Source organism: Delphinapterus leucas, chromosome X (assembly GCF_059928025.1).
Source record: "Delphinapterus leucas isolate spDelLeu-1000000601 "Yukka" chromosome X, BTC_Dleu_Yukka2, whole genome shotgun sequence".
Classification (NCBI taxonomy): domain Eukaryota; kingdom Metazoa; phylum Chordata; class Mammalia; order Artiodactyla; family Monodontidae; genus Delphinapterus; species Delphinapterus leucas.
Window position 1 is genome coordinate 40787772 of NC_143150.1, and position 15170 is coordinate 40802941.

The 15170-nt window shown below is 44.2% G+C and overlaps 1 pseudogene; it reads left to right on the forward strand.

Moving 5' to 3' along the window:
* Window positions 1–12907: 12907 nt before the first annotated feature.
* On the forward strand, window positions 12908–14677 carry LOC149744216 (uncharacterized; annotated as a pseudogene).
* The last annotated feature ends 493 nt before the right edge of the window (window positions 14678–15170 follow it).

Below are 15170 nucleotides of genomic sequence, written 5' to 3' on the forward strand. Positions count from 1 at the left end.
TTCATCTGTTGATGGACACAGATTGCTTCTATACACTGGCAACTGTAAGTCACACAGCTATGAACATTGGGGTGCATGCATCTTTTTGAATTCGTGTTTTTGTTTTTTACAGATAGATGCCCAGGGATGGAATTGTGGGGTCATATGGTAGTTCTGAAAACTACAAACTAAAACTGTTTTTAGCTTCCTGAGAAATATCCATACTGTTTTCCACAGTGGCTGCAACACTTTACACTCCTGCGAAACTGTGTGGGATGGTTCCCTTTTCTACACATCCTCGCCAAAATTTGTTACGTGTGTCCTTTTGTGAGGTGATGTCTCATTGTGATTTTGATTTGCATTTCCCTGATGATTAGTGATGTTGAACATGTTTGCATGTGTCTATTGGCCATTTGCATTTCCCCAGAGACTGCAGTGGAGACTTCATTCTTAAGGCTACAAGAAGCCATCAAGGGGCTCTAATTTGGGAAGTAATTTGTGTTTTTGACATGTCACTCTGAAAGCAATGTGAAGAAAGGATCAGAGAGGAGCAAGAATGGAGTGCTCATTATAGCAGTGATTTATGTGAGACATGCTGAAGTCCTAGACTAAGGTAGGGGTATTTGAAACACATGAAGAAGTGTATAGAACTGAAAGTCAACAGTTGATTGGCTATGGGTGATAACTGGATGTGGAGATACAGGTGTTATAAGCGTAGATGAATAAGCGGTGGTAGATGTATTGACAACTTAGTATGCCTGAGTGTGAGCAGGAAAAGAGGACAAACGCCAGGGAATTCCCTGGCGGTCCAGTTGTTAGAACTCTGTGCTTTCATTGCCAAGGGTGTGGGTTCAATCCCTGATCGGGGAACTAAGATCCCACAAGCCATGCAGCGTGGCTTAGAAAAAAAAAAGTTGAGAATTGTTCCCACCTCTTCTTTTGCCACAGGAATAGTTTATGTAGAATGACTATTGAATTTCCTTCTGTGTCCACATATGATGGAGGAACAAGGACCTATTAGCGTCCTGTTGCTGCTATAAAACACAAGCACAAATTCAGTGGTTTAAAACCACACACATATATTGTCTCACAGTTCCGGAGGTCACAGGTGTGAAATTGGTTTCTCTGGGATGAAACCAAGGTGTCAGTGGTGGCCATGCCCTTACAGAGGCTCTAGGAAAAATCTGTTTCCTTATCTTTTCTAGCTCCTAGTGCTGCATGTTTTACCTTCCTTTCCTCAGAGCCTGTTCTTCCATCTTTAAAGCCAGCCAGGAAGCATCTTCAAATCTCTATTTCAATCTTCACAGCGCCTTCTCTCTTACAAGGACACTTCTGATTACACTGGGCCAACCCAGATATTGCGTGATATCTGCAATATGCCGCAAAATCTCCCCACTCAAGACCCTTAACTTAATCACATCTTTAAAGTCCTTTTCGCACTAGAAGGTAATATATTCCCAGATTCTGAGGGTTAGGATGTGGAGATCCTTTGGTGTCTGTAATTCAGCCTACCACAATTCCTGTGAAACACCAAAATAATCAGAAAAAAAAACTATGACACAGTGGTTTTCAACACGCTGGACAAAAAGCTACAAAGGACAATGATAAATTAGAGACTGCAAACAAGTCAAAGCTAGCATCATACTTACTACTGAAAGACTGAAAGCTTTCCTCTTAAAAATCGAATGCAGACAAGGATGCCTGCTCTTTCCACTTCTATTTAATAATGTACTGGGGGTTTTAGTCAGCCAAGTTAAAGAAATAAGTTTAGTTAGCCAAGAAAAAGAAATAAAAGGCATGCATATTGAAAAGGAAGAAATAAAACTATTTGTATTTTCACAAGACATGGTCTTACATACATATACAGATATATAGATATGTACATATATATCTATATATAGATATATGTAGATGTATACATATGTAACTATATATACAGATATATATGAAACACATTTTGCTAAGTAAAAAAAGCTAGTGAAGGGGCTTCCCTGGTGGCGCAGTGGTTGAGAGTCCGCCTGCCGATGCAGGGGACACGGGTTTGTGCCCCGGTCCTGGAAGATCCCACATGCCACAGAGCGGCTGGGCCCTTGAGCCATGGCCGCTGAGCCTGCACGTCCAGAGCCTGTGCCCCGCAACGGGACAGGCCACAACAGTGAGCGGCCCGTGTACCGCAAAAAAAAAAAAAAAAACTAGTGAAGAAGGCCATATATTGTTTGCTTCATATGATATGAAATAGCCAGAAAAGGCGAATCCATAGAAATGGAATGTAGATTAGCGTTTGCCTGGGTCTGAAGTAGGAAGCAGGGATGGACTGCAAATGGGCCCAGAGGATCTTTTTGAGGTGTTGGAAATTTTCTGAAATTGAATAGAAGTTATAGTTTGTGGTGATGGTTGCATAACTTTGTAACTTTAATACAAAAATCACTGAACTTTCCAACTAAAATATGTAAATTTTGTGTTAATTGCATCTCAATAAACATGTTATTTTGTCATTGGTGGTTTTTATCTATCAATGCCTGCATTGAGATTAATTTAGAGAGAGTAAGAGAGAATTTTTTTCTTTCACGTTGGTACAAAATATAAAATGAACAATGATTACAAGAATTTGTACAACGTACATAAAGATGATACCTTGGGGGGCTTCCCTGGTGGCGCAGTGGTTGAGAGTCCGCCTGCCGATGCAGGGAACACGGGTTCGTGCTCCGGTCCGGGAAGATCCCACATGCCGCGGAGCAGCTGGGCCCGTGAGCCATGGCCACTGGGCCTGTGCGTCTGGAGCCTGTGCTCCGCAACGGGAGAGGCCACAACAGTGAGAGGCCCGCGTACCCCCCCCCCCAAAAAAAAGATGATATCTTGGGCTGGGTATAAAGTGAAGAGACCTGATAATTTAAAATTCTCATTTTACACATTTCCCTGCTTTCCTACCTTCAGAGCAGATTCCAAGCACATGAGGTAGTCTATTAAATGAGACTCAAATTATGGTGAATCTATAAAATAGAGAGTTAGGCTTAAAAGAATAACAAGTTTTCCTTTCAAAATTGAAATTTGGAAGTTTATAGATCCAAATATTATCTGTGTGATCACTGATGATGTGTATTTTCTTAAGTTTTAACATCCTTTAAAATTATTTATTGATCAATGTTTTTTTAACTAAAATGGATCTGAAAATAGCCAATCCTATTTTATTACACACACACACACACACACACACACGTTTAGGTGAGGATGGAACTTTCCATAGGCTGGAGAGTGCTGCCTCTATATGGGCATGCGTAGTTGTCTGTCTATCATTTTATTCCTCTTCTATTTGCTTCCTTTGCATATGTCAGTAACCATTTAGAACATGAGTGTGCAGGTGAGCATTTTAGTCCGGATTGAGCTGGGCAGTTTTCCTGATTTTGGCTAGGCTTACTTGCATGGATGTGTGTTGTTTGGCTGTTGACTGATTGGACAGGCCTCACTTCAGAAACTGAGGGTTACTTAACTCTGGTCCATTTGCCTTTTATACTCCATGTTGTCTTGGCATATACTTATGATGATGCCCAAGTATAAGAACCTAAGGCTGAAATGCAAAAGTGCTTTTTCATGCCTCTGATTGTGCCGCCCCCACTAATATTTCATTGGCCCATGCAATCAAATGGACAAACTCAAAGTCAGTGAATGAGAAAATATAGTCCCTCTCTCAGTGGGAACGTCTGCTGAGTCCTTAGGCAAAGGGGGTAGATACAGGATCTATACTGAGGGAACCTGCAGCAAGAGGAAGCTATCTCGAACCCCATGAAATGCATAAGAAAAGGTCCAGGATAGACTAGAATTAAACCTGTAGCCAAATTGAATTCATAAAGGGAGCAGTAGTAATCAGACCTCCAGGCTCACGCTCTAGCTACTTCTGTTTTCCAGGGATGCAATATAGTGAGGTGCTTGCACATTTGAGCTTTCCATTAGGATTTAATTACGCAGTATTAATTATACACAGCTTAGCTACTAATTGGGATTGGGACTTTTCACAGGGATTGGAAGTTTCACTATCATAAAGATGTTTGGTTTCCCCAAACTGGTCTGGCGATCGAAACCAAACCAAATCCCAATCCCAGTAGGTTTTGTGTGTGAGTGTGTGTGGAAAGTGATAAACTGATCTGAGTAGCAGCATTATACAATACCAATTTCTGTGATAATGAAAATGTTCTGTATCTGTGCTGCCCAATACAGTAGTCACTATGTGGCTATTGAGCACTTGAAATGTGGCTACAGTGACTGAGAAACTAAATTTTTAATTATTTTAAATTTCAAATTAAGTAGCTACTTGTGATACATGCACCTTACGTTCACAGCGGCACTATTCACAAGAGCCAGGACATTGAAACAGCCTAAATGTCCGTCGACAGATGAATGGATAAAGAAGGTGTGGTACATATATACAATGGAATACTACTCAGCCATAAAATAGAACGAAATGATGCCATTTGCAGCAACGTGGAAGCAACCAGAGATTATCATACTGAGTGAAGTAAGTCAGACACAGAAAGGCAAATAGCATATGATATGACTTATATGTGGAATCTAAAATATGACACAAATGAACCTATCTGTGAAACTGAAACAGAATCACGGACATAGAGAACAGATTGGTGGTTGCCAAGGGGGTGGGGATTGGGAGAGGGACGGCGTGGGAGGTTGGGGTGAGCAGATGTGAGCTTTTATATATAGAATGGATACACAACAAGGTGCTACTGTACAGCACAGAGAACTATATTCAGTATCCTGTGATAAACCATAATGGAAAAGAATATATAAAAAAGAATGCATATATATGTATAACGGTATCACTTTGCAGTACAGCAGTAACTAACACAATATTGTAAATCAACTATACTGCAATAAAAAAAAGAAAAGAAACCCAAAATACCAACCAAGCAAGTAAACAAATAAATAGCTACTCGTGGCTAGTCACCACCATAATGGATAGTGCAGGTATAGGAAATGCAGAATGGCAAGAATACAAAAGTAATCTTGAAAAAGGAAGACATAGGTTACCACTCTTCGAACTTATTATGAAATTCTAGGAATTAAGCCATGGGGTACTGGTCAAGGAGAGACTAATTAACCAATGGAATCTTACAGAGAATATAGAATCTATCTATCTATACACATACTGGTTCATCACACAGGGCAAAAAATGTGTGTGTGTGCATATACATATATGTTAAGTCACCTGATTTATGACAGTTAAGTACAGTGAGGAGACAATGGTCTCTTTTTGTCAGTTGGATATCCACTTGAAAAAAATGAATCGACTTTTTTTCAAACTAGGAACAAAAATCAATTGGATATGGTTTGCAGATATAAATGTGAAAGGTAAAAAATAATTTAAAGCAAACATAGGGAATGTCTTCATGATTTTGAAGTAGGCAACATTTTCTTTTTAACAGGTCACACCAGAAATAAAATACTAACAATAAAGAAAAAAAGACTATGTAAAACTTAAGAGCATTTGTTCATCAAAAGGCACCATTAAGAAAGAGAAAAGGCAGTCCACAGATTGGGACTATTTGTTTGCCATACATGTATCCAACAAAGGAATTGTATCCAGAATACATTAAAAATTCCTACAAATCAAGAAGTAAAGGCAAACAACCCAACAGAAAAAATGGGAAAAGACAAACAGGTACTTCAGAAAAACTGGCTAATACCAATGACTAATAAACAAATGAAGGGGTCTCAACCTCATAATTCATGAAGGTCAGGGAAATGAACATTGAAGCCATATTGTGATGCTTTTACTTTCACACCTGAATAGGTAAAATGAAAACTGATAGAAACATCATGTCTTTGTGAGGGCGTGGAGCAACTGATGCAAGTGAAAACTGGTACATCCACTTTGGAAATTTATTTGCCAACTTCAATGTATGTGAATTTATGCATAACCTATGATGTAACAATTTCACTCCTAGCTATTTACCCAAGAGAATTATATACATATGTGCACCAGAACACCTGTATAAGAGTGTTCACAGCAGCACTCTTCACAGTAGGCAAAATGTTTTTTAACTCCCCAAACACATATGAAAAATAGAGTTGCTAGATAAATGGTGGTGTATTCATATCAGAGAATAACATGGAGCAATGAAAATGAACAATCTACAACCACTCACACAAAAAATTAGATGAGTCTTTCAAAAGCAAAAGAAGTCAGTCCCAAAAGAGTGTATAGTAAAAGCCCTTTTGTGTAAAGCTCAAAAACAGGGAAAATTAATCTGTGAGGATAGAAGTCAGATAAGTGTTCACTCTCGGGACATGTAGTGACTTGAAGCAGATACGAGGGGATTTTAGGATGTGGCAATGCGCTGCTTCCTATTCTGAGGGCTGTTATATGGGTGTGTTCACGTTGTGAGTGCTCATAAGACTCAAAAGAGACTCTCCCAATTGTGAAGAGCCCTTTGTAGAGTTGTAACAGTAGGAAGATGACACCAAAACCACCCACAGACTTCCAGTTTTTCCCCATATTATACTGCAGAAGCAATATATAATTCCAGGGGGAAAAGTAATCAAAACCTTGATGAGGGACTTAAGGGTAGTAGGGGTCTGAGAGCATCTGTATCTCAAGGCTACAGTATTGAGTATCCAGGGGAAAAGGCTAATGAGATCTGGAGACTTATGGTGTAATTATTATTGCCAACTGAATTTAGCTGTCGACACTGTAGCTCTGGCTATTCCAGACCTTGGGCTTAAATGCACAATTACCATGTTGCACCCGGGGGACTCAGATTTTCCTGCTACTTGCCACCAGTGGGTAGGCTGACATATGGAACAAGTCACTCCGTTGATCCTATCATAATGGGAGGCCCCAATAAAGAAGAGTTGGCAATGGCTGTTTGCCCACTTGCATGAAAGCCAAGGGGTGGCTCCTTAATCCTGATAAGATATAGAGACCAGCCACTCAGGTCAAATTCTTGAGATCCACGTGGGCTGACCAATCTCCAAGATAGGCAAGGAAGAGTCATTCGCTCTGTGGCTCACTACTCCCTAAAAAGAAGTCCAGTGCTTAATTTGAGTGTTTGACTATTAAGAGACAATATGTCTCACCTAGACAGTTTGTTGTACCCTACGTCTATGTTGAAGAGAAAATGTAGCAAATGTAGCTTGGTACAGGAGTAGCAGGCAGCTGGGATAGTGCAACAGGCTATCTCAGCAACCCTACGTTTGATGCCTGTAAAACCCCAAGGGTCCCCTGGAATTGTAGGTGTCTGCTACTGATAACTAGGCTATTTTGAGCTTCTAGCAAGGGAGACCACCTCCACCTGGCAGTGCCTCTTGGAGTCCTGAACTTGATGCCTCCCTGAGAGGGCCATCCACTGCACCCTTTTTGAGCAACAGCTGCTAACCTGCTACTGGACATTTGTGGAGAATGAGAGCCTTAGTCAGGACTGCCAGGGAACAGCACATCCAGACATCCCTATCTTGAGTTTGTTCCACTCAGATCCTCACAACAAGGTTGGAAAGGTACAACAATCTTTTCTTATTAAATGAAATGTTGTATTTGAGAGAGGGGCAGGTCTGGTCCTATAGCTGTGTCTTGCTTATTTGAAAAGGCTGTGGCTACCTATTTAGGGGCCATTTCACCTCTGTTTGCTCAACTACAAGGGAAGTCTTTCGCTACCTGGTGACCACACTTCCAAGAAGTCCCCAAGGATGCTTGGTGTTGGCTTACTGGTGTCTTGGCCACAATAAAAGCTTATAGTGTCCCCGGGCTTCAGCACTCCTTTAGCCTCAATGACAATCATAAAGGACCCACTGCAGTGAGGACCAGTCAGCACCATGGGCTAAATTAAAAGCTGCCCTCCTTGCCCTAGACAATGCTCCTAAGGGGCAGGCATGCTGTATTTTCACTGGCTCTTGGGCTCTAGCTAACAGCCTAGTTGTCTCTTGGAGTTCACGGGGGATGATTGATTGTCAGACTGGGCAAGTGGCCCTGCTACCAGAATCGAATGAGCTCAAAAGGCCTCCATCTGGGTTACCTGCCAGCAGGTGACAGGACTTTGAGCTCTGCCCACGCCTGGCAAAGAGACTACTTCCACCCTCTGCTGCCATCCGGTGGCTACTTCTGGTGTCAAATAACCTTTGAAACCTATTCTGGCTACGAAGTTGCCATTCCTGTGTGAGCAGCAGATTCTGGCAGCACCAGGGTAACGCTTGAATCTAAGTTCCGCCACGCTTTCGGCCACTTGTAATCTTTCAGTGCGAGCCATTCATGATGAAGGAGACTCAAGCAAGACCGCCAGAGTACCCTGGAAGTGCCGCGGTGTGTGCCAATGAAGAATACCTTTCTGGTTCTCACTCCAAACAGAGTACAGCTCTTTTTGACCAACTCGTTATTCTCCGTAATGACTTGAGAGAAGCTGATTCCATGGAGAGAACCAGCAGCCAGACAGAACTGGATGAGCACAGTTAGAGAGACAAGAGCTGTTCACGATTTACAGCCTTGGTCAACATTCTCAAGAGCATATTGGATGGAAGCAAAACCTCTAGGATAAATCAAATAATAATGGCTGAAATTTCAAGGACTAAAAAAACAGGCAGAGATGGGCATGACACTTCATAGGTATTCCACGCCCCTTTTCATGCTCTGGTGGCTGGCATGATCAAGAAGTAGAGTGGATTTTCAAAGCTTTGACTATGAAAGATTGCTGGACAGGCCATGCTGCCAGAATCACTGCCAGACTAGACATCACAGTCAGACTATAGGGTCACTATATGAGGCTGTTCCCAGCAAGGGAATATTCCCTTTCGTTCGTTCTTTCTTCCTTTCTTTTTGTATTTTGGCCGCGCCTTGACGCTTGTGCGATCTTAGTTCCCCAACCAGGGATGGAACCCAGGCGTGGGCAGTGAAAGCGCTGAGTCCTAACCACTGGACTGCCAGGGAATTCCCCAGGAATATTCCCTTTCTAAAGGGAATGGTTGCTTGGGGGATGTCAGGACAGGGAGATCACTTCACTCTATCAGTGATTCCACACTGACAATCCCCAACCATTCCTCTTTCTTTCTTTTTTCTTCCTTCACTGACCTTAGTCAGAGAACGAGGTGAAAGTGACTCCAGCTTATTGCTTCTGCTATTACCTGGCTCCAGTCATTGGACATTGTGGATCACAGATCACAGGGATAATGATCCACTGGTGGAATCTGTGAAACCTAGATTACCCTTGTGGTGGCTCCCTCAGGCAGCAGTAGGTGATGGTCAATAGACCATTGAAAGTTCTACCATTGTGCCACAGCCTGTGTCACTCCTGGAACATCCAGATAGGTCTGGATGCACGTGGGAAATGGCTGGGTCAACGGGAGAAGTACTGACTACTGAATTAGGACAAGCAGACTATGGGGCCGTGGAAGGAAAACAACAATCTCAGTATCTGGAGTGGAACTCCTTGTAAGCTGGCAGGTGCAGAGATGGGGATCGGGTTTGTGTCCCCTAAATCAAGCACCACGGCTTGGCAAATATCCCCACGGCCCACTTGAGTCAAGTGGCGGTAGCAGCTGACTGAATTGTCTGAGGTTTGTCCTTCCATCCACATAGACGGGAACAGAAAATCTTCCATGGCCATGGCTATTAAATTCGAACCCCCTCATAGAAACACTCTGACCAGGACAACCTTGTTTCATTATTACTGATACAAGTCCACATGGTTCTCCTGATGCATCCGTGGCACCAAAGGCATGTATGGATATTGAAGCTGCATTTATTCAGCAACACTGCCCATGTGGCTTTACCAAACCAATATAAAGGTGATCCAAATCAAGTGTAGAAAGCCCCTTTAGGTTATATGCTTGTCTGTGTTGGAGAGTGGGCCACAGAACGTCTTTCCATTGGGAGGAGGGGTAATGTTTTAAATCCTGCACTGTCCCCTGTAGTTATTGGAAGTGACGCAACCCTTTGGATCACCTTTAGAGACACCAGGCAAAGAGGGCTGTTCTACCTGGGGAGATACCTGGTTCCATAGCCCTGGCATCAGTGTCCAGGCCCTGGAGACAATGGCAGAAACATATCTGTAACTTTAGCTCTCATAGCCAATGGTCTGGAAGATAAGAGAATCAGTCTAAACTTCCTTGTACTCTTGTAATGGATGACAGACTGGCCTTAGGGTACATTCAGGCTCAAGGGGGAGGAGTATATCCGATCAACAACATCTCCTTTCTGGTTGGCTTAATTCCACCAGGTGGAGCAGCTCAGCTATTGCAGCAGTGCAGGTACAACACTCTGCATAGTTGGGACACATTCCTCCAGGATCTGGTATATGCACTGAATCAAAAACTGATATTTGACGCTATGTCGCCAAATCTACTGTATATGAATCTGGGAACCAAGGAGTGAAAATCAGATTGGCTCACGTAAAAATGAGTCTGATTCCTTTATGATGTTTGAGTGCTGAGGACTTTTAGGACTCAGCCTTCCCTCTTCCCCTCCACCCCACAGCTGGGTAAGCTGACACGAAATCCCAGGTAATCTCTTCTTGGAAGCCAGCAGGAGGTTCAAGCCATGCAAGCCCCTACCTCTGCACCAGAACACTCACCCTGGCCCCACCCCCTAACTGAAACAAAAACCTGAAATCGGTCTCCTTTCCCACTCTTTCAAGCTGTTTTCAGAGCAGTCTGGGAAGGCTTCCCTGCTCTCCCCTGAAAGCCTTATTATGTAAAGAATAAACCTTGTCCTACCGTCTTAGTATGTGTTATGTTTGGTGTCAGCACTCTTGACATCTGAAGCAAATTTTAGCTGGGAGGATGGGGTCCATCCTTTCTTTCTGGAGTGTCTACAACAGTTCTTCTCACCATCATTCCCTGTAGCACACTTGCAGAATGTGTGCTTCCCATCCCTGAAACTTTAGGGTCTGCCGTATTCAATGTTCTGGATCTCAAGAGAGACTGTTTCTGGTAAGGCATACAGGTTGGATTCTACTGAACTTGAAGCTACAGCGACCATCTGGTCACTTCAGTCTCCTCATGGCAGTGGATCAGCAGGCAAATAAAGCAGATTTCTATATTGGGGGGGGCAAGTTGACCCTGATTACCATGAAGAGATATGAGTTGTTCCTACATAATGGGGACAGGGAGGAGTATGTCTGAACCGAGAGGATTCATCAGGAATTGTTTTGGTGCTTGCCCAGTAACAACAGGAAATTGAATCAGTATAAAAGACCTAATGACTCCTTCATAATTTTCAGAGTTGTGTACACTTGAGATCTTCACTAAGTGGGGCTGAATGCCGCAAAAAGTCTTGGACTGTTGACTCAGAAATCATTCTAGGAAGCCTGCCTTTCCACGGCTATCATGCTTATCTTGGTCCTTTAAAATAAGTCTCTCACTTTCTTTGTTCATTCTTTGGAGCGTTGAAGTGAATATGTTACTGAACCAAACTTGGGTCTGTTCACCCAACGTGCAGCAAAGCTATTCTGACAGCCAGTTGTGGTCAAGGAACGTACAGCATTTTCTGCAAGGTGCCAAGCAAGGAGTATGGGCAGCTCATGCTCAAAAGACCCAAACTCCCAAATGGCTTTCAGTGAAGTATTTTTAAAGGTAGGGTGAGGGAGAGGGTAGTGGTGTACATGATATCCTTGTCATTGGTTCGTGATGAGGTAACAGGGTGGAATTTTGGGAATTAATATCATCAATCTGTTTTCAACCTGTCTGGGATCTACTTGCTTGTGGTCAGCAGGCAGTTAACTTCTTCCACCCAGTGGAGGTTTTAGTATCTGCAAAACAATTCAAGGATATGGCTCAGATTATTATCTATAGCCCTTGAGAAGGAACTATGGGTCCATGACTTTGTCGTATGGCCAAACTATTATTATTTTGTCTTGCTTGACTGTTTTCCTTTTTTTCTGCATTTTCTCAATTCTCTGATTAAATTTGCTCTTTGGAACTCAGGGAAGGCTTGGGAGGCTACAGCTCTTCTACAAACAAGAGGTGGGGTGGGGAGTGGAAGGGTGTCTGTAACTACAGGGTCCTGTTCCTTTCAAATTTAGCAGCAGTTCATTAAATTCTTTCCAGCTCCTGTTGTTAACACTTCTGCAACTTTCTGTTCTGACTGCATCCATTTCAACCTCGCCTTTTTCCTAACTAGCTTTAATAATGTTAAAATGTCCAAATTCTTTTTTTCTTTCTTTTCTGGTAGGTTTTTTACTATTGCTGACATATTAACGATACAGTTTTTAATGACTCTGCCCCTATTGGCACCAGCCATCTCCAGATGGAAATCAGGGAACAATTCACCCTGTGCAGCAGAGTGCCTCTATATGGGGACATTTTAGTTTTGCTGGCACTGGTAAAATTAAAAGTATCGGATATGCTTGGACTTAAAGGGTAATTGGGGACTCCAAGGTCCTGGAAGGAAAGGGAGGAAGGTCTCAAACTCTAGAAGCTGGGTCTTGAAACTTCATTGAATCGCAGGCATGTCAATCCTCGCCTTTCAGCCAATGAGTTTAGCGCTCCCTACGGGGGGGGGGGGGAGATTGGGGGGTTGGGGGGGGAAGCAGTTCTCTGTTGACCCTTTGAAGTTCTGGCTTCCGTCAACTGCCTATCAGATTCTTTCCCGCCTTGTCCAACGGCCCCCCAGGCACAGTTATGGTTGGCTGCTCCTCAGGCCCCTCCCCCCCACCCTTCCTGTCACGAGTCCTCCAAAGGCCACCATCACAGACTGTTCCGCTGTCTGCCGCCATCTTCTCTGCCTCCCACCACCCCCGCCCCCCTCCCCCGCCCCTCCCAGCAGGCTCTGCTGCCAGCAGCGAGGCTTAGCTCGGCAGCAGCCATTTTTGCCAACTAGGTCTAGCAGCCTGATCGCTTCTCTGGTTGAGCTACTGACTGGTGCATCTTTCCTGCGATCTCTGCCACAGAAAAGCGGGGCTCAGCCACACGTGGTCAGAACAGAGCAGGCAGTGGGATGGGCAGCATCCCGGGATCAGTCCCAGGAGGAGCGGTGCCGGCAGAAAGGGGTAGCAGGGTCGCCGCCCGTAGGGATTTACTGGCGGAAGTGCGAGCCCTTTGGGAAGAGCAGGGCGCCCAGCCCATAGTCCAGGAGGACTGGGGTGTAAAGCTGGTAGAAGAGCAGGAAGAGGCAGAAGGGGAGGAGGAAGTGGAGGAGGCTGAAGAGGACGAGGAGAAGAACGAAGAGGCAGAGGAGGGAGACAGAGACAAGGAAGAGGACGAGAATTATGTGGACAAAGAGGAGGAGGAGGACGGTGAGGAGGGCGCAGAAGTGGTCGCGGGTATCTGTGAGTTCCCCACTGTGCGGGTTCGGTCCCTTCCCTTCTAGACCCCGTATTCCTAATAACAACTGTGTCCTGGCCCGGCCGCACGCTGGCCACGTGGTGGTCAGGCGCTGTTCTTGGGAGCCCAGGGAGCCGGGAGAGAGAGGGGACCAGATGCTGGAAGGCGAGTACCAGGCAGAGGGCACCCCGCCCTGGAAGCCGCGGGAGCCTGCAGAGGGGGCGGCATCCCAGAAGGCAGAGGAGCCGGCAGCGGAGGCCGTGTTCTGGGCGGGCGAGGTCCTGGCTGATGCCTCCGAGTCCTGGGAGGCTGGGGCGTGTGGACCTGACGACGGGGCCGAAGCTGGCGAGGGGCGGCCCAGACCTCAGGCCCTTGCAGCCCCTGCTGGGGCATTGGTCTCAAAGGGAGGCCGCGCTCAGCGCTGGCCTCTGGCGGTTAGGCAGCGGGTCAAAGCTCGCAAAAACCTTCAGGCACGATATGCACAAGTAGAAGCCCAGTTCTCTAAAGACCTTTAGGATCTTGAGAAAAAGTATGCTGCCTTCTACCACCCGAGGGGCAAACAAATGGCATACCTCACTTTTGGCTGACGGGCTTCTAAAAATGTAAAGATTCTCAGTAGGATGACCTGAGAAAATGATGAAACGGCACAGGGGCACTTTTCAGTGGTTGAGGAATCAATGAGCTTCGCGGTAGAATTTGTCTTTATATCGGGTGAACATTTTCCAGTGAGGTTCTGGCAGAAACATACAAACATGCTCTCAGGATCAGACGATTTCGATCCCTTCTCCAAAGGGCCAGAAATAATCAGCAGCAGTGTGTGAGATCTGCTGGAAAGAGGGGGAACGTGTTGTGAAAACTGTCAAGCAGCAGAAGTGCGAGGGCCATGGAAGTGTTGTATCAACCAGTAGGAGCATGGCCAACTATTCTTTTTACTTATTTATTTATTTTCTGACATATTTCTCTTCTCCAGATCCTCCCGAGGGCAGAGAACTAGATTCTGCTGCTGATTTTAAATCGGGAAATGTTGTCCACCACCTTGTGATGCCAAAGTCCGTATCATTCGACCCTAAAGAAGAGAGTGAACATCAGTATGAAAGTGCTGATGAAGAGAAAGAGGATGGAAATGAGGAACCAGAAGAAGGACCCAAACTGGATATGGTCTCAGCAGAGAGCAGCTCTGGAGAATACAGGTATTATTGTATAGTGCAAGCATTCCTGACATATACCTGTTACTAACAGCTTTATGTTTTGTTTTGTTTACATCCTTAATCTACTTTTTATCTTTTTAACATCTTTATTGGAGTATAATTGCCTTACAGAGGTGTGTTAGTTTCTGCTTTATAACAAAGTGAATCAGCTCTAGTATACCTATATCCCCATTTCTCTTCCCTCTTGCATCTCCCTCCCACCCTCCCTATCCCACCACTCTATGTGGTCACAGAGTTCCGAGCTGATCTCCCTGTGCTATGCAGCTGCTTCCCACTAGCTAGCTATCATGTTTTTAATAATTTTTGTAAAGTGAATAAGAAAAAACTGATGAAATTTAGTTTTGGAAAAACAGTTTAATGTTAATAATGTACTTGTATTCTAGATGGTATAGAAGGAAGTGTGTTCTGAAATGTATTTCATTTACAGCCACAAGTTCTTTGTCCTGTAGCCTTAAGACTACTACAGATGGGAAATTTATCAGACCTGGAAATAGAGACCTATATTTTTTTAGAGGTCTAAAATATAGAGACCTATATATTTAGAGAGTGGCCACGAGGAGAAGCAGCTAAAGCGACCAAGCTGTGCACTGGCTGAACCTTCATCACCTGGCCACAGAAATGGAGTCTCTTGGCATAACAATGCCTTTGAGAAGGTGACTGCTTACAAAATAGTAAAAAGTTAAGGATTTCAAATAAGACTGCATTTCATGAGTAATTCACAAATATTAC